This window comes from Nannospalax galili, unplaced genomic scaffold (assembly GCF_000622305.1).
Source record: "Nannospalax galili isolate Female #2095 unplaced genomic scaffold, S.galili_v1.0 scaffold730, whole genome shotgun sequence".
Taxonomy (NCBI): Eukaryota; Metazoa; Chordata; class Mammalia; order Rodentia; family Spalacidae; genus Nannospalax; species Nannospalax galili.
The window spans coordinates 43,321-61,284 of NW_008328000.1; the positions used below are offsets into that span (position 1 = coordinate 43,321).

At 51.5% G+C, this 17,964-nt stretch overlaps 1 protein-coding gene across 1 annotated transcript in view; it reads right to left on the reverse strand.

Moving 5' to 3' along the window:
• Window positions 1-2,025, reverse strand: part of Arf1 (ADP ribosylation factor 1) — a 17,379-nt gene extending 15,354 nt beyond the window's left edge. The window contains exon 1 of the mRNA XM_008839219.3: window positions 1,883-2,025. The gene's annotated coding sequence lies outside the window, so the exon portion shown is untranslated. The remainder of the gene's footprint in view (window positions 1-1,882) is intronic.
• Window positions 2,026-17,964: the final 15,939 nt, after the last annotated feature.

Genomic DNA, 17,964 nt, shown 5'->3' on the forward strand with positions numbered 1-17,964 from the left:
AATCTGTAGTTTCAAGTCTGCCTGGTCCTGGGCAGAGGCAGCCTGGAAGAATGAAGATTCTGAATACCCTCCCTACAGAGTGCTGTGCAAGGGGCATAGGGGCATCTCAACTACATGATGTAAAATAGAATCAGTACTGTGTGTGAGGGACACAGAACTTTCTAATTTTCCTTCCATGGTGAGCAGACTGTGTGAGTCAGCTGTTATTCACATGGTCTTAAACCTGTGTGTGTGTGTGTGTGTGTGTGTGTGTGCGCGCGCGCGCGCGCACGCAGCAGTACTGGAGACCCAACCCCAGGGTTCATGCAGGCTAGGCAAGAACTCTACTATTGAGTTATATACCCATATCCCTGAAGCCTTTCTGAAAGGCAATTCTGTAGATCTGCCTCACAATCAGGAGCACACTGTGGTGTCCCAATGACTTGGACTCATTCTGGCACACACTTTCAACAATATACGTATGGAAGAGTGACAGACATTCCAACCAAAGGAACCTTTACTCCAAGGAGGCGATGTAGCTCAGAAGAACTGTGGCTCCTAAGCCACACGACTCTTCACAATTTTGGAGAAATTGAGAAACTAAGTAGAAACACTGTGCAGATCCTCAGTCTGGATTACTTGTGACAGTGCTGCTGAAATCAAAGTGAGGACACTATCCATACAGTCAGTCACCTGCGCCACCCATGTCAGACACTGCAGATGCTGGTTAGAAGAGGGACATGTGGGCTGCCACACAAAGCACCATGGCATCTCACCAGCCTTCTGACAGACACTGCAGAAAAACCAGAATCAGCCTGCAGGAAAAAACTGACCACTAGTTCCCAAAGAACTACAACTGACCATTCCAACACTGGTTGGGGCATCAACTACCCGGCTCTCTAGTGACTTCTAGGGCCAACAGCTGCTGTTCCTTCCTTTCCTGGCAAAGCAGCCACTTGCTGTTTGGATGGGATAGAAGACTACCTCCTATCAGGAACCGATTCCCTAGCACTTAGATACCTACCATACAATGGGTCCAGCTACAATCTTATATACCAAGATCACCCCGACAGTCTGAATTGTGCCCTGGGTTCTGGTCTTTGCCCCTGCAGACTGCTCTGAGGCTTCAAGCATCCAAGGAGCCAGGCGGAGGTGAAACAAGGCTCAACCCCTCCGGAGGCCACGGGGCCCCTAGTGCAGACCCCAAACCGTGGCTAAATGGGGTCAGAGGATGCACTCTGGACTCCCCACGGTCCTAGGGGCCCTCGTTCGATCCTAGCACACATTCAGCAGTCTGGGGAGCCTGTGCACCTGCCCCCTCCCTTTCCTTTCCTCAGTTCCAGTGCTCGGGGAAGAACTAAACCGGCCTCAGGAGGCCCAGAAGGAAGACCTCTGCACCTGCGTGACCTTGACGCCGTCTCGGGGCCGCCCAAGCCTCAGTTTCCCCCACCCCAAGGCCAGGGCCGCGCCCGAGGCTGCTGGCTCGCCCTTCCCGGCGACAGCCCCAGGGGTCCCGAGACCCGCTTCCCTCCACCCGGATTCCGGGGCGTGGAGCCTAGGAGGGGCGCGGAGAGGAACAGAAAGAGCAGGAAGCCCGGCTTCCTGAAGAGGAGCCGGCGTCCAGGCTGGACTTCCGGGCTGCGGCGGGCGGCGGGCGGTCAGGCTTGCGGGACGCGGGAGAAGGGCTGGGCGGCCGCAGGGCCTGCGGGGCCTCAGGGTCGCCGCAATCCTGCACCCGGCCCGTCGCCAGGCCCGCTGAGCCGACCCCGGCCCGCCCGGCCCCCTGCGTCCCCGCCCTGGCCCCGTCGTACCCGCAGCCGAGCACCCCGCGATGCCCAGGCCGCCCGGGCGCCACCGCCTGGCTCCGGCCCCGGCCCCGGCCCCGGCTCACTCCGCGCCTCACCTTAGCAGCGGCTGCTCCGAGCCAGGCGTTGGTTTCGCTCCCACAAGATGGCGGCGCTGACGGCAGCCACGTCAGCTCCTGCGGCCGCGGGGCACGCCGGGAAAAGGGGTGGGCCTGCCCGAGGCTCCGCCCCCAGACGGACAGCGCACGCGTATTGATGCCGAGAGCGCTGCAGGAGGCGGAGCCCGAGACGCCCCGCCTCCGGTTCCGGGCCCGGACTGGAATCCAGACTCCGTTCTGTGGACCTCCGAGTCCGTACGGGCGTGCGCATGCGCGTTCGTGAGTCATTCCAGCCCTATCCATGGATGCGGAGGCTGAGGCTACCGTGAGTTCTTCACATTCTGGAGCATCAAGGTCAAGAGTGGAGATCGTGTCGGCACTGAGGGGTGCGATGCCTTCTCCGCGGCCTCCAGGAGCCCTGATATTCCAGCACGTTCTGGGGAATGAGGAAAATGATGTGACTGACAAGCAGGCCAAAACGAGAAGGGGGCTCAGGCCAAGTGTCCACACCCACCGTGCCCCTACACTGGCCTTGGAGCCCTGGAGACTGAGTAGACTTGTGCCTGCAGTCCAGAGCTGACCAGGGGATCAGAGATCAACGAGGGCACAGCACTGCCTTTAAGGGTGAGAGTTGCGTCAGATGAGGCGGCCTTCGGCCGGTGAGAAAGAGCCCTTTCCACCTCCCCCGAGGAAGCCTCCCGGCTGGATCTGGAAGCAACAGTCTGCGCACCTCCCTATCGCACAGAGATCATCATGCCTACAAGCCTAGCTCTGCCCGCGGCTCTCTGACCCCTATGTATTGTGAAGGATCCCCCAAACAAAAACACTGAGGGACTTGAGGGGTCTCTTGAGCTTGGAGCCTGTGTATTGAGTGGGCAGGAGGCAGTGCTGATACCCCAGTCTGGCTCAATCAGTGTTTGTGTCCAGGCAGAGAGCACAGGACATCCTCGCTGGACTTTGGGCACTGGGACCCCCAGACCTAGAATTCTCCCGGAGTTGCATCTGCTGAGCCAGCCCAGGGTCCCAGGCAATAGTGACTTTAAATGTCCCCAGCCCTTTCCTTTGCCTGGAGCTCCCTGTTCAAATGCCACCTCCATAAACTGCCACGGGGGATGGCTTGGAGCTTGTTCTCTCCCACACACTTAACACAGGCAAGTATTCAGGAACTACCTGGAGTGCTGCTGACTCTCCATACCCTGAAGCAATGGCAGGACATCCCCAGAGGCTTGTGATCCCAGTCATATAAGAGGTCTGTCACAGTCAATTTAGAAATGAGGAGACCAAGAGACTGGGTGTCCAGGGACTCCACAGGGTTACCAACCGGGAACCCACTTCTCAGTCCTAAAAAGACAAACTTGTGGGGCTGTAGCAATGGCTCAGTAAAGGATGCCTTCTTAAGGTTCAGTTCCCAGCACCCATGTCAGGTATTGCACAACCACCTATAACTCTAGTTCTAAGGGATCCAACATTTGTTCTTGCCTCTTCAGGCACCTGCATGTATATGATGCAGGCATACACATGCAGGCAAACCCACATACACATAAAATAAAAATTTAAAAACTGTGACAAAATAGAGAAGGTTGGTGGCCACTTTATCCCAGACTACTGCACATTGTAGATGTATCCAAAAATTGCTTTGTACTACATAATGTGTCAATTAAAAATATTTAAATAGTTATTGTAGATAATAATGTGTAATGAGTGATAAGTTTGAACTGGACCATCCTTGCTAAGGCCCAGACAGCTGTTGTAACCCACGTCCAGTTAAATCACCAGTGATTTTTCATATTGAACATCTTAATGAAATTTGAGTGTTAAATTGCGTATTCACCAAAGTGTGTATTTTAACACATAGACAAGGACTGGAGAGGTGGCTTAGTGGTTAAGAGCACTGGCTGCTCTTGCCAAGGACCTGGGTTCAGTTCCCAGCACCCACATTGCAGCTAACAACTGTCAGTAACTCCAGTTCTAGGGGAATCCAGCGCTCTCTTCTGGACTCCATGGGCATTGCATTACATGAATGCACTTACATACATGCAGTCAAAACACCCATATACATAAAGTAAAAATAAAAACAAATTTAAAAATATTTTTTTAAACCAGACACCTGAACTGGAGAGATGGCTTAGTGGTTAAGAACATATATTGCTCTTGCAGAGGAATCCAGTTCCCAGCATCCAAGTCAGGAGGCTCACAACCACCTGTTATTCCAGCTCCAGGGGAATCTGACACCTCTGGGCTCTGCAGGCACCTGCACTCACATTCATATGCACAAATATACATAATTTAAAATAAAATATTTTTTAAATAAAAAATATATGCCTGTTATACCACTTACCCAGGATAAGTCCCATCTCAAAATAAAAATTTTAAATGGCTTGGTAGGGCTACAACCAGAATTCAATTTCCAAAATCCACATGGTGGAAGGAGAAAACCAACTCCCACAACTTGTCCTCTGACCTCCATATACACACCAAATGCATCTCCACACCCCCACAAACACACAAAATAAAAACTATGGAGAAACAAGAAGGAGTTTATTTAAGATACATACAACTTTAAAAGTGATAAAACAGATTGCAATGTGCTCACTCCAAAGTTAAGATATCTACTTCTGCCAGGTGTGGTGGTGTATACCTTTAATCCCGGCACTCAGAAGACAGAGGCAAACAGATTCTCTTTGAGATCCAGGCCAGCCTGGTCTACATAGAGAGTTCCAGGCCAGCTGGGGCTACAGGGAGACCCTGTCTTAAAAAGACAGGGAAAAAAAGTACTTTACTTCCGCATATGTGCTTCTGGTTTGGGCCCTATCTCATGGGAAGGGAAAGAAGACAGGTGTCAGGGAGTCTGAGTGGGCATGTCTGGGGACAGAGCCCTGCCAGGAAGTGTCAATTACCGGGGTAAACAGGCTAACTGCCTTTCACAGTTCAACTCTGGCCAGGAGGGGGCGAGGTGAGCTGACTGAATGGAGGTGTTCTTGTGGAGGTCACTGATACCCTCCTGAATCCTCAGCCAACTTCAGTAGGAAGCGCTTAGCTCAGCACCTCCCCTCTAGCTGATCATAGGCCAGCTGGGGCAAAGTCCAGGCCCTTCCCTCTAGACCATCCTTTTCCTGAGGACCAAGACAGAGACAGGGATGTCAAGGGGACTGGCTTCCTGGTTCTCCAGGTGGCTGGAGGGACAGATGAACTAAGAGGAAGAGGCCAGATTGTCCAGAAGGCAAGACCCAGCAGGAGGTAAAATGAGCTATACACCTTTAGGATCCCACCTTGTCCCCACACAATTTGTGCAGCTTCTGTGTACAGTCTGTGTAGTGAGTGGCATTCGTGCTAGGTTACTGGTGCCCAGAATGGTAGGAGCCCTATCCTATGCCCTGTAATGGAGACTGAACCAGCCCCCTGGAGCTCAACCTCCACTGGCTCAACCTCTGGCTATTGCCAGCACTTTGGCTCTTTCCCTGTCCCTTTGAGATTCAGGTGCGTTGGTGCTTTTGCAGGCTACAGTGTTCGCTGGAATTCTTCTGCCAACAGGGAGCTCAGTACTGCTCCAGGAATCCAGCCCACTGATGAGGCTGTCCATACTGGGCAGATTGGAGTGCACCTCTCCGAGATTTCTTGCTCTACTCTGCCCTCCCTTGAGTTCTCAAAGCCCTTTCCAGCAGGAGTCTCCAAGCAGGATAACTGGCTGAAAAAAATTACTTCACAGTGCCCTCAGGGAAATGCTGTGTAGCAGTGAGTCTCATTCCAATATGACTCATATTTTGTCTTGTGTTCAATGTGCTCAGCACACAAAAGCCCTCAACCTCCAGGACTGATTGCAGGAGGAACTTTATACCCTTAATGACTTCCCCAGAGGGAGGGGTGCAAAGAAAACCCTGACCTTCCCTAATTCCTACCCCTTCTCTTATCCAGGTCTCGGAGATTGAGAAATAGGTATTTCATCTCCATTCTGTTTCCTGGAATACAACTCCTAAAATCTTGGGAATCTGCGAGTGAAATGTCTAAGAGGCTTTCTGCTGGCCAGCAGTCCCTAGGTAGCTTCAGGGCAGGGCTGGTCACTGAAAGATCAGAGGGCAAGATCAGAGGGTGGGGACCCTCAACCTCACCCCAGCCCCCAGGAAAAAAAGGACTGAAGAGTGAGTGGATCACCAATGGCCAGTAGTTGAATCAGTCATGTCCATGTAAAGAATCCTCCGGAAAATTCCTAGAGACAGGTTCAAAGAGCTTCTGGGAAGCTGAATACATAGAGGATCCTGGGGGCAGAGAGGCCCCCTCGGTGTCCCCATTCCTGACCACTTGCATCTCCTTTGTGCACCCTTGGCACATTATCCTCATGATAAACCAGTCAACGCAAGTTCTGTGAGTCACTTAGCAAATCAATACAGCCCAAGGAGAGGTCCAAGGAATCCCAATTTATATCTGCTGGTCATCAGAAGGAGAGGTGACAGCCTGGATTTGCATCTGCACTGAAGTGGGGACATGTTGGGGGACTGAATCCTGGACCTTGGGATATGATGCTGTCTCCAGGCAGACCATGCCAGAATTGAACTGAATCAAAGGACATCTGGCTGATGCCCATTGCTAAGGGGCTGCCTGCTTGCTGCTGAGAAGTCCCCACACCTTTTGAGATCTCAGAAGCCTGTGCTGACTATGATGTGAGACTTCAGGAGAAAATGAGTTTGTTTTTTCTGTTCAAGACTCATCCTCAAAGCCTCCTCTTGCCAGCTGCACCAGGAGCTCCAGGCTGCTCTTATCCTTTGTGGTCTGGGAGGAGCCCGCACAGTCCCTACACTTACCCTAGGGCATTCCTGTCCTGAGTCGCAGGTGTGGCTGGAGTGTGGGACTCAGATTCTGCAGGGACCATGTGGCCAGTAGGGGGTGAGCTTACCCTGCGTCATCCAGCAGAGACTCACAGGCCAGGTCGAGTAATATAAAGTGCTGGCCCCAGGACTTCCCTCACCTCTGGTCTTTTTGAGCACCTTGGTTCCCCTTATACTTGTTTTAGCCTCAGTTTTCCCATCTCCTTCCCCACCAGGCCCAGATTTCTACTGCTGAGACAATGCATGCCACTGTCACCTCAGCTCAGCCCTACCCTGGCACAGTGGCCTCCCCAGCAAGCCAGCTCTGCAGGCAAGGACTGTTTTTTGTCTGCTCCTGGCCTCACTCCACACCTGAGTGAGAGAGGTCAGGTACAGAGGTAGTGAGATGAGAGCCCACATGGTACACCTCAGCTTTATCACCCTCCGAAGGACAGCTAGTGTTCTCTCCCCCTTCTAACTGCAGACCATGTTCCCAAACATCAGCGTGAACAGGACTAGGGAATTTTTTTTAAAAAAAGGTTTATTATTTCTCTCTCTCTGTCTCTGTCTCTCTCATCTCTCCTCTCTCTCTCTCTCTCTCTCTCTCTCTCTCATGTGTGTGTGTGTGTGTGTGTGTGCTCACAGTCATGTGCATGTTGGTGTCTGTGGAGGAATCCTCTGGAGCTGGAGTTACAGGCGGTTGTAAGTCACCTGAAGTGGGTGCTAAGAACTGAACTTGGGTCTTCTGAAAGAGTAACAAGTACTCTTGACTGCTGAATCATCTCTCAAGTGATATTTTTAAATTTTCATGCATTATAATTGCACATATTTACAGGGCACATTGTGGTAACTGTGCATGCTGCAGTGTGTAGTGGCCAGATCAGGACACTCAGTATTTCCAGCTCCTCAAGCATTCACTGTTTCTCTGTGTTGGAGTCTTCGAGCATTCTCCCTTCATGTCTTTATGGAGAGCATAGGTAATTACCAGACACTGCTGTCTCCCTGCTGTGCTGTGGAATATCAAGCTTACTCCTCCTGTCCCTCTGTACCTTGCCATCTGTTACCTAGGCTCCCTCTGCTCCTCTTCTGAGCATCTACTGACAAATATTCTGTCTTCTGGGAGGTCAGCCTTTTGCTTCCCCATGAGTGAGAGTATGCAGTGCTGATCTCTGTGTCTGACTTATTTCCCTTGACAGAGTGTTCATTAGTTTCATCCATGTTGCAACAAATGACAAGATGTCATTTTGGTTTTTATGGCTGAGTCCTAAGACCTGTGATTTCTGTCTCAGATCTAGGGCTGTGGAAATGGCTCAGTGATTGAAAAACTTGCTACATAAGCAAGAGGACTGGAGTTCGGACCCATAGAACCCATGCAAATGCCAGGGAGGCATGGCATAGCTGCTTGCCTGGAAGTCTAGCCTCAGAAGGAGGGGATGGGGATCCCTAGAGCAAGTGGGCCAGCCAGACTAGCTCTAACTGCAAGCGCTGGGTTTGTGATGCCATGTATATGTGCCCCTGGAGGCCAGGAGAGGGAGTCAGATTCCCTAGTGCTGGAGTTACAGGTGGTTGTGAGCCACCCAACATGGGTGCTAGGATCTGAACTTGGGTCCTCTGAAAGAGCAGCAAGTACTTTCAACTGCTGAGTCATCTTTCCAACCCCAAGCTCTGGGTTTGATTGAGAGACCTGGCCTCAAAGAGTAAGGTAGAAGAGCAATTAAGGAAGACCCTGACATCAACCTTGGACCTCTGCATGCACATACATGTGACCACACACGTGCAAACACCAGCATATCACACACACGCACACACACCACAAATCTATGAAAAAAAAAAAGAAATCTCAGGCCTTTTTGGGTCATATCAGAGCTGTCACAGAAATCATTACTCCATGCTGCCTGGGAAGTTAGGGGGACACCCATTTTTTTTTTAATGTAAGATGTTAAGGCCAAAAGAAGTTCCAACCCTCAAGGAAACTTACATCATCTTCATTGGGATAATAAAATACCCATTATCCACCCCACCCCCTAAGCAATGTGTGGCACACAGGCAGGTGTTTGACAGTGGGCTCTGTTTCTTTGGTCACACTGTATATGTATATATGTATCTTAGGCTTTAGCAAGACCTCACCATGTGCACACAAGCTTTGGCCCACTCTGAATGTACAGAATGCCAGCCATGGGCCACATGCCATGGGTAGGATTCTGATCTTCAGTGTGGTAAGAAGGTTTGGAGTATGCCTGCACCCAGATCACCCGGAAGCTGCTGAGCCTCTGGGGTCCACAACTGGAACCTCCTGTTCATCAAGGCTGATAGGACCAGGGATCTGCCTTTCTAGGAGTGATTTGGATGTTGCCCACTCCAGGGAGCACCCTTGATGGACAGCCTGTGGCCAGTGGCCCTTTTCAAACCCTAGACCTAGCATTCCAAGGCCCCATTGATTGGCCAGAAAGGACCCAAGGGCTTGGGGGGGGGGCACTGGGGATCTGAGTGGTCCACACATAGTCTGCAGGGGCGCAGGGTGGGCTTTGGAAAGAACTCATTAACACCTGGGCCTGCCTCACTGATACCCAGCCCAGATTTAGGGTGCTCACTCTATCCATACATAGGAAGTGATGTGGGCTCCATGTAGGATAGCCAGCCCTGCCCACAGAGAGTAGCCAGCTCTTGTGGCTCATCACTGACCTCTGCCCCAGGTCTCTGGGGCTGTGAACTCTGGGCAGTCAGATGCCAACAATCCCACTTTCACCTGTAGAACAAGAACTATCCCTCCTAACTCCTGTACAGTTTCAGACATTCAGTCTTTCCTAGTGTTCTTGGGCCAACCACTCCAGAAGGGAAGAAACTGAGGCCAGAGGACAGGAGGAGGCTGGCCAGGTAACCAGTGGGGAGACTCTGTAACCAGAGTCCTCATAGAGGGTTTCTTTTATAAATGGAGGGACAATGGACTCATAAGGACATGTATATGTTTACATATAATGTACATATTACTGTGTAGTAAAGTTGTAATCCAATGAGCTTTGGGAAATGTATAGATTGATGTAATCCACACTCCAAAAAATATTTTTAAAATCTCTTAAGCTCCACCCTGCATCTCAGGCCCCTGACTCCTAAGCCTCAGTCTGGCCCTGTTATCCGTTGAGAGTACCTCTTCCTGTCCTTGAATTACCTGTCAGGGGCAGCTGGTTTTGGCCCTTTCCCATGATCCCCTTCTGTACCTCCTGCCCTCTGCCCTTTCACCTGCAATGAGCTGATTCGTTTGTTGAATCTTATGTGACCCAGGCTGACTGAGAACTATGTAGCCAAAGATGACTTGAACTGCTGATTTTTCTGTCTCTACTTCCCAAATGTTAGGATTACAGGTGTGTGCCACCACCCCCAGGTCTGTGTAGTTGATTCTCTGGAGTAGACCAGGGCTAGCTACCCGATACTCCTGAGACTTTGGGGATCTACAGTGAGAAAGACCCCATTCTTTTTCTAGGGCAAATACCTACCAGCCAGGACTTAGAGAAGTCAGAAAACCCCTCCCTCAGACTCCACAAAAGAAATCAACGTGAAGGGCACCTGAGAGACAGAGGCCTCTCTTCCCCTCCTGATAAAGTAGCTCCTGCTGCCTTGGGTCCCCACTCCCATGACTTCTCTTGACCCTAATTACCTCCTCAAAGCACTACCTCCAAATACTATCAACATATATGATTTGGGGGTGGGGGTTAGATTTCCAACATATGAATTTTGGGTGATGCTTCCAAATCACAGCTTTTCCTGTCTGGTTTCTACTGCTTACTAATAGGTGCTTACAAACCTCAACAGCTTAAAATGATAATCATAGGGCTGGAGAGATGGCTCAGCAGTTAAGAACACTGGTTGTTCTTGCAGAAGACCCGGGTTCGACTCCCAACACCCACATGGCAGCTAACAATTGTCCATAACTCCAGTCCCAGGGGATCCAACAGCCTCTTCTGATCTCCATGGGCATTGCATGACACAGGTGTACTCACCTACATGCAGCAATACACATATATACATAAAATAAAATAATAAACATTTTCTTAAAAAAATGATAATCATAAATGTCTCTTCCCACCCTACTCCAGTCCTTGGGATCAGGACTTTGGGGTATCTCAAGGGTGTGCTTTTCTGTCTCTCCCTGTGGCCCCTATCCACGGTGACCACAGAGTAGCATTTGCTCACAGATGGCCATCTGGTCTGCTCATCTGGGCATTACTCAAGATCAGTTATCTGGGCATTTGGGAGTTCCACTCTGAATGTAAGCTGTTGTTTCGGTGTCTGGTGCAGGGAACCAAAGCAGTTTTCTTCTGGGGAATTTCTTCCTGGAACCCCAGCAGAGCCAAGGGGCCATCCCCTGGCACAGGGCTTGTTAGAGGCCAGTCCTTGGGCACTCAGGTTTATGGGGCTGGGTTGTGGGAGGCTGGGTCTATCAGGCAGGTGAGAGGGGCTCACAGTGACCCTGGAGAAGCCCCCCTCATTCCTCACCCCTCATTTATCACTCCCCAAAGCCCCATGTCTGGAGGAAGCCAGGCGTGGAGAATGTCGGCCTGCAGCTGAAGTTATTCAAAACTGTCAGAAGAAACATGGGAGGCTGTGGAGCAGGACATGCACGCCTGCCTGGCAGCCCCCACCCCGATAATGCCCTCAAAGGCACGGTCAGGGTCAGCTGCATCAGTACATACCAACCCTCTGAACCTGGGGATGCCTGGCCCAAGGTCCTGGGGACAAATCCTGTCTCCCTGGCCATTGAGACTTGTAGGGGGTCAGGTGCATGGCAAATGTCCCTCCCTGCAGGGAACCCCATGAAATAAATAAATGCCTGTTCTTCAGAGTGAAGCTCAAAACCCCTATGGCCCTCTGCACCTCTCTCTCTCTCTCTCTCTCTCTCTCTCTCTCTCTCTCTCTGTTTTATTGTAGTAACCTAAAATTTATCATGTCAACCATTTTTTCAAAATAAGGGGCCATTGTAATAGATGAGGGAGAAACTTCCTGGAATTTGCATCAGGAGGGAAGCTGAGGTTATTCTCTCACCTCAGTAGCCAATTGGTTGTTTTTGTTTTTAGACAAGGTCTCGGGTAGTCCAGGCTGCGTCAAATTTACTACATGGCCGAGGATGACTTTGAATTTCTAATGCTCCTGCCTCCACCTCCCAAGCTCTGGGATCATAGTCACGTGCAAACATGCTGCTTTGTTTGTATATCAGTCATCCTAAGAGGTGCGAGGTGGCATCTCCTGTGTTTCTATAAATCATATTTATTTATTAATGCATTTATGTGTGTGTGTGTGTGTGTGTGTGAGAGAGAGAGAGAGAGAGAGAGAGAGAGAGAGAGAGAGAGGATGACTTTCAGTAGTCAATTCTCTCCTACCATGTGGGTCCCAGAAACAGGACTCAGGTTTTCAGGTGTTAGCAGCGACCGACCTCCTAAGCCGTCTCACTGGTCCTCTCCCGTGGTTTTTACTTGCATTTCTTGGACAGCTAATTATGTTGAGAGTCCTTGTAGGCCTGCTGGTCGTTTGGTGAAACCGTTGGCTTGTTTTGGGGGCTTTGGCCCCTCAGTGCCTCAGTCCTGCCCAACTCCTGCTTTGGCTCTTACTAGGCTGTCCCATGTCTAGATAGCGCCCTTCCCTTCCTGACAGTTTCTGCCCCTTTACACGGCTCAACAGCTCTCTCTACTGCCCTCCACCCCTACGTCTTGCTTAATTCCATTGCCCAGGCACATTCAGTGTAATTATTTGTTTTATTCTTTTTGCTGCCTCTGAAGTGGACATACCACAGGCACTTATTATACCAGGGACCTGCTTATGGAACAAGCAGCAGATGGTTATTCTGGGGCAGGTGATGAATGAGCAAGGGTCAGAGCAGACAAAGTGGCTCAGAGAGGGGCTGCCCTGCAGTGGCCACACAGGCTAGACAAGGCAGCTTTTGATCCTGCTGGGATCTGGTGGGTTCTCGCTAGGCCAGACTGCACAGTTCTCTGGCTCTACCCCTCACATGACTGCCTTTGAGCTAGCAGGATCTGGCAAGGAGGTGGTCAGGTGGGGGCGCTCCTGCCCAGGCCACTGCACTTTAATTAAAACACCTCCCTTTCTTTGACCCCACTCTGCCATGGCATTCTGTACTTAATTGGGGCCCTTCTGAGCAGCCAGCAGAGATTAATTAAAAAGCCCAGCTGAGGCATCCACAGCCAGCCCCCCCAAACACCCCCACCAGCATGGTCCCCACCTCTAACACCTGTGTTCCAGGCTGGGTCTGGGGTGAAGGCTGGGCCATGCCCCAGGGGCTGGTCCTTCCATGTTGCCTCATACAGTCAGCAGAGACTGGAGCTGTCCAGGAGCCTGGAAAGCAACTCTGTCCTTGCAGGTTGGTTGTCTTGAGGAGGCCCTTGTCCTCAGATACTCTGACTCATTGATTACCCCAGTGTCCTCACTGTGGTGTACAGGGCTGGCTCTGGGGACACCAGACAGGTTCTGACTCTCATAGTTAAGGTCCAGATACTGCATGTAGCTCTTGGGCCATCATCGCTCTGTCCTGTACCCATGGGCTCAGCTGAACCCCCACACCTGGTGTCCCTTTCCTAAGTGGTATCTCTAGCATCTACTTGTGCTGGCCACTGCATCCCTACCCACATTGGTTGGGACTGTCAGTGAGGCTTCAGTCAAAGCCTCCCCAGAGGATCTCACAGAGGCAGGATGGCTGCGTACATGAGGGAAGCAGGCACAGAAGGGAAGGGGAAGGGAAGATGCCGCCTCCATGATTCTCTGGGTTTGGCTGCAGTGTGGGAAACAGATTAGAGGAGAAAGAGAGAGAGGGAAAGACACCGGCTAGAAGAGACTTGAACTGACAAGGGGACAGCAATGCATTTGCTGGGGCCTGCACGATGCTTGCCTATGCAGGGCCAGCACATTGGTCTGGGCAGTGTGTGGGCTGCTGGCCAGGACTGGAGTCTGTGGCAGAACTGAGCTGTGAGTTGGGAACAGTCTGAATGGGAGGGTGGGCTGTGTGAGGCGGTCCAGTGATGCCAGTGCCTCCCTAAGGGTTGATTCCTTCTCCAGGGAAAAATGAAGCTTCCTCAACAGAAAGGAGAAGCCCCCCAAATGATAGAAGCTGGAAAACAGGCCACACTGCAGCTGGGTGAGATGTGTAGAGTGTCAAGCTAGCTGGGACAGGAGTGGGTCCATGGAGGATAGCTGACCCTCAGGGAATGGTGGGATGCTCCAGGGCAATCTCAAATCAGGGTTGTTCAAGGACCCTAGGCCCCTGCTTTTCAAGGGGCTGGCTCAGGGATCAGATCCACTTATGCCTCAGGAATTGGGCAGGGTGCATAAGATTTGCCTGTCGTTAAGAAGGCACAGTAGGGGGCTGGAGAGATGGCTCAGTAGTTAAGAGCACTAGCTGTTCCTGCTGAGGACCTAGGTTTGATTCCCAGCACCCACATGTTGGCTAACAAACATCCATAACTCCAGTTCCAGGGTATCTGATGCCCTCTTTTGACCTCCAAGGGCATTGCATGACATGAATGCACTTATATACACACAGACAGTACATTCATGTGCATAAAATAAAAACAATAATTTTTTTTTAAAAAAAAGCACAATGGAAGAATTAGAGATCAGATAAGAAAACTCATTTCTTTACATCGATGGCTGTCCACGCTGCCAGACAAGGAAGGTGAGGTCATCAGAAGCCTGTGCTTTCACACCCAGGATGACTGTCCCACCCGCTCCATCCCCACCTGCACCTTCTCCACTTGTATCTTCTTGTCTTGCACAGTCCTCTTCTCATCTGCACCTTCCTCATTTGTAGTCTCCTTCACACTTCCCACATGTGTTGTACCCATTCATCTGTCAAACAACCTTCCGTTATATGATACCAAGCACCTGGCAGGGCCTTAGTTTTGAGGCAGCCCTTTTATGATCTTGGAGATGCTCATTTCTCTGGCAATTGGGTTGCAGAGAAGGGCAAGCCCTTGGCTCAGCTGTGTATGCTTTGCAGCCCCTGGGACTGAGCAGGCAATGGTGGCATCAGAATCTCCCTTTTATTGCCATGCACATCCCTGAGGTACAAGCTAGGTACTTCCAGTGTCACTACAGAAAGTGATGGACCCCAAAATGTGGGCAGAGGAGGTTAAGGAGCTGGAGTCAGTCCCAGAGTTAGTGGGAACCATTGAAAGTTATAGAGAAGAATCCAGGAGAGAAAGGGTTAGGCGTGAAACTTCTGTTAGAGGCAGTGAGAAGGCTGGTACAGAGGTCAGGGGGCATCTGAGGGGTGAAGGGATGGAAGTGGGGGTCAACTGCAGGAGGGATGGAAAGGTAATTTATACAGTCTCTGTGTAGGACAGTTTCTTATTCCATAGGTCAGAGACTGGCTCTCTTACAGGGTCAAATTGTGAGGTACATAGGCTGAGAAGTCAAAATCCATCTGGTGGGGACTGGGGAGACGTGGAATGTTCCAGAGGAGAGGAGACATAGGATCAGGTCCCTGGTATGGTGGAAGCCTGCCTGGATTTTGTCTCCCATAAGACTAGTCCCTGGTCCCTGAGGTGCAAGCTGGCACTTTGCTTTATTGCCCCAACCCAGACCTGGGCAATAAAAACAGTCAGGGAGGAGGGAGAAGCACATGTAATCTCCAGGGTCTACTGCACACTGCAGACATCAAATGGTCTCCTTAGAGCTGTGTGGATTCACGCCTCCTGGGCTGTATGCCTGACTGGCTGGTCAAGAGGAAGCTTTATTTATAAAGACTGGTACTGTGGGTGGCAGAGTGGCTAAAGCTTATGCCAGGAGTGGAGAAGAAGTGGAGTGAGGTCGTGCTGGCAACCTGGGCTTCCTTCAGCAGAGGGAGCCTCAGAGCCTCAGTGGAGGGATGGATGCCTGCTGAGCCACTACTGCCAGGGAGCTTGAGGGTTCTGCAGGGGCCTGCCTGCTCTATACCGTGAAGGGCAGACAGCTGGGGAAGTCCCCTTCTCCCAAGATGCCCTCCCAGTCCATCTGCCCAGGCTTGGAATTCCTCTAGCACCTGCCTCACACACCCTGAACCTCACAAGGTCGATACAGAAGCCATACATTCCTCTCTCTCAAATCTGCAGAGGCCACTGGGTAAGAAGGGCCTGTGTGCATAATTCTATCCCTCCCTCCGCCCTCCCTCCCTCCTTCCCTTCTTCCTTCCCTTTCTTCCCTTTCCTGTAGGGCTTCCTGCAAGTTAAGTATGGGCTCCAGTTGGAGCAGTCTCCCTGCTACTAAGGAGCCTTTTCTTGAAAGCTCTCAAGGATCACCAGCAGAGCCAGGACTGGCAGGGGCATAGAGGGTGCCTGGCCCTGCCTGCCCTGTGCCTCCCTCCCTCTCTCCTCCCTCCCTGCTGGTCTGTGTTTGGGTGGACTAGTCCTGGGTCCTCCTCATCTTCACACCATAAACACCAATTTGCAGGGCCCTGAGAGCCAAATGACTATTTACCATGAGTTTTAGAAGCTGAGAGAGAGAGAGAGAGAGAGAGAGAGAGAGAGAGAGAGAGAGAGAGCAAGGAGCCGGTTCAGAACTAAACAGCAATTAGCACCTTCTGACAGCTCACCATCCCAGCTGCCTGGTTGGGCAAAGCAGGGCAGAAAGGTGGGCAGCTCCCAGGATTTTGGAATGGAGACCCTTCCTAGGACTTTTCTATTGTTCCAGCCACCACCCCTTGCTTTGGCATGGTCGTGGATGGCATTTCAGAATTAGAGGAGGACATCAGAGAGCAGAAACAGCATCCTTACTGGTCTCTTTCCTGGAAGGTTTCCCACATGGCCTAGGGGTAGCAATGGGGTGTAGTCTAGCTCAACTGTCCAGGGAGAGACACTAACCCATTCTTTGGAACCTTGGACATCAGAGCTTGGACTCCATGGGACTCATATCTCTCCCTGAATTTGGATTCCAGAGAGATGGCATTCTGGCTCCCACAGGGCTGTAGGGGCAGTGAGTGGGTGGGTGCATGGCACCCACTCTGGAAGTCAGGGGTCATCAGAGAGGAAGCTAATGACCCCCAAAGGTTGTGACCTCAGAGTGTGCTGTTCCTGGGTATCCACTGGAGAGGGTTTCTAGAAGGAGAATAGAATAGGGTCTGGGCTAAGAGAGAGTGTTAGAGTTGGCAGGGGTTGGGGAACCAGGCAAGCTGCAGGGTAGAGGGAGAAGGATTCATTCCAGGTCACTAGCTGGACCCCAGTTAGGGCTATGTATTATACATCCTTCTGGGTGGATCCTTATGGCTTATACCCCAACCCAGAGTTGACCCAGCTGTAGGGATCCATCACCTCAGACACACTGCAGAAACTCACAGACAAGACAGGTAAACTGGCACCCATATAGTAAACTAGGACCCATATAGCAAACTGGTCCGTCCTTGGAGGGGTCCCTGAGGCTGTAGTACCCCCACATCCTAGTTTTCTCCAATCCCAGCAATGAATTGTTGGACGTGAAAGCCACTTTACAGAATTTCCTCCTAGCTGCCTGCTGACCCCAGGTGCTCCCTGGAGGCTGTGCCAACCCCTGCAGCCAAGGCTGGGAGGTGGGTTGGGGTCTCCAGCTCTTGCCATACACTTGCCTTACATCTCCAGTTGTACATGCATGGTTGGTCCTCAGTCCCTTCTCCCCAGCCTCAAACCAGGTGTGTGGACCATACTGAATGCATTCCCACCTTTGTGACTGTCAGTGTTCTAGGAGGCCAGACCATGGTGCCAGCCATCAGCTTGCCTCTGAAGAGAGGAAACTGAGGTCTCAGGACCCAGAAAGTGGGCATCCAGGGGAGGGGGTGCTAGAAAGAGGGAGGGGCAGTGGGGCCTCAAGAAGGGGGCTGGCCACACCCCTTCTAGTACTTCAAAGCTATTGAGTGTGAGATTTGCAGGGGGGGATGGCCAGGCTTGTCCTGGCAGGGTGGGGCCCTCAGCCTCCGGCCCTTTTATATGGTTATTCGGGGACTGTCTCAACTACCTGCGAACAGGCCCCCAGGTCATTTCCTCCCTCTCCAGGGCAGCGGGAGGGGGCTGTAAACCCCCCAGAGAGATGGTTTCTGAGGCCCACAGCTGCAGGTTTGGCTCTGAGTGGGGCCTAGGGTCCCCCACCCCCCAGGGCTGAGGTGGGGGGTACTACACAGTTCATCTCCCTTTTCCTCTTGCATAGATGGGAAACTGAGGCCCAGAAAGGGTGGAATTTGCTTCTGCCAGGCAGTGAAATGAGGGTTTCACCTCCCAGCTCCCAAGGACCAGGCTATTAACTGGGGTCTGTCTTATGGCCTCATAGGCTGTGGATGCC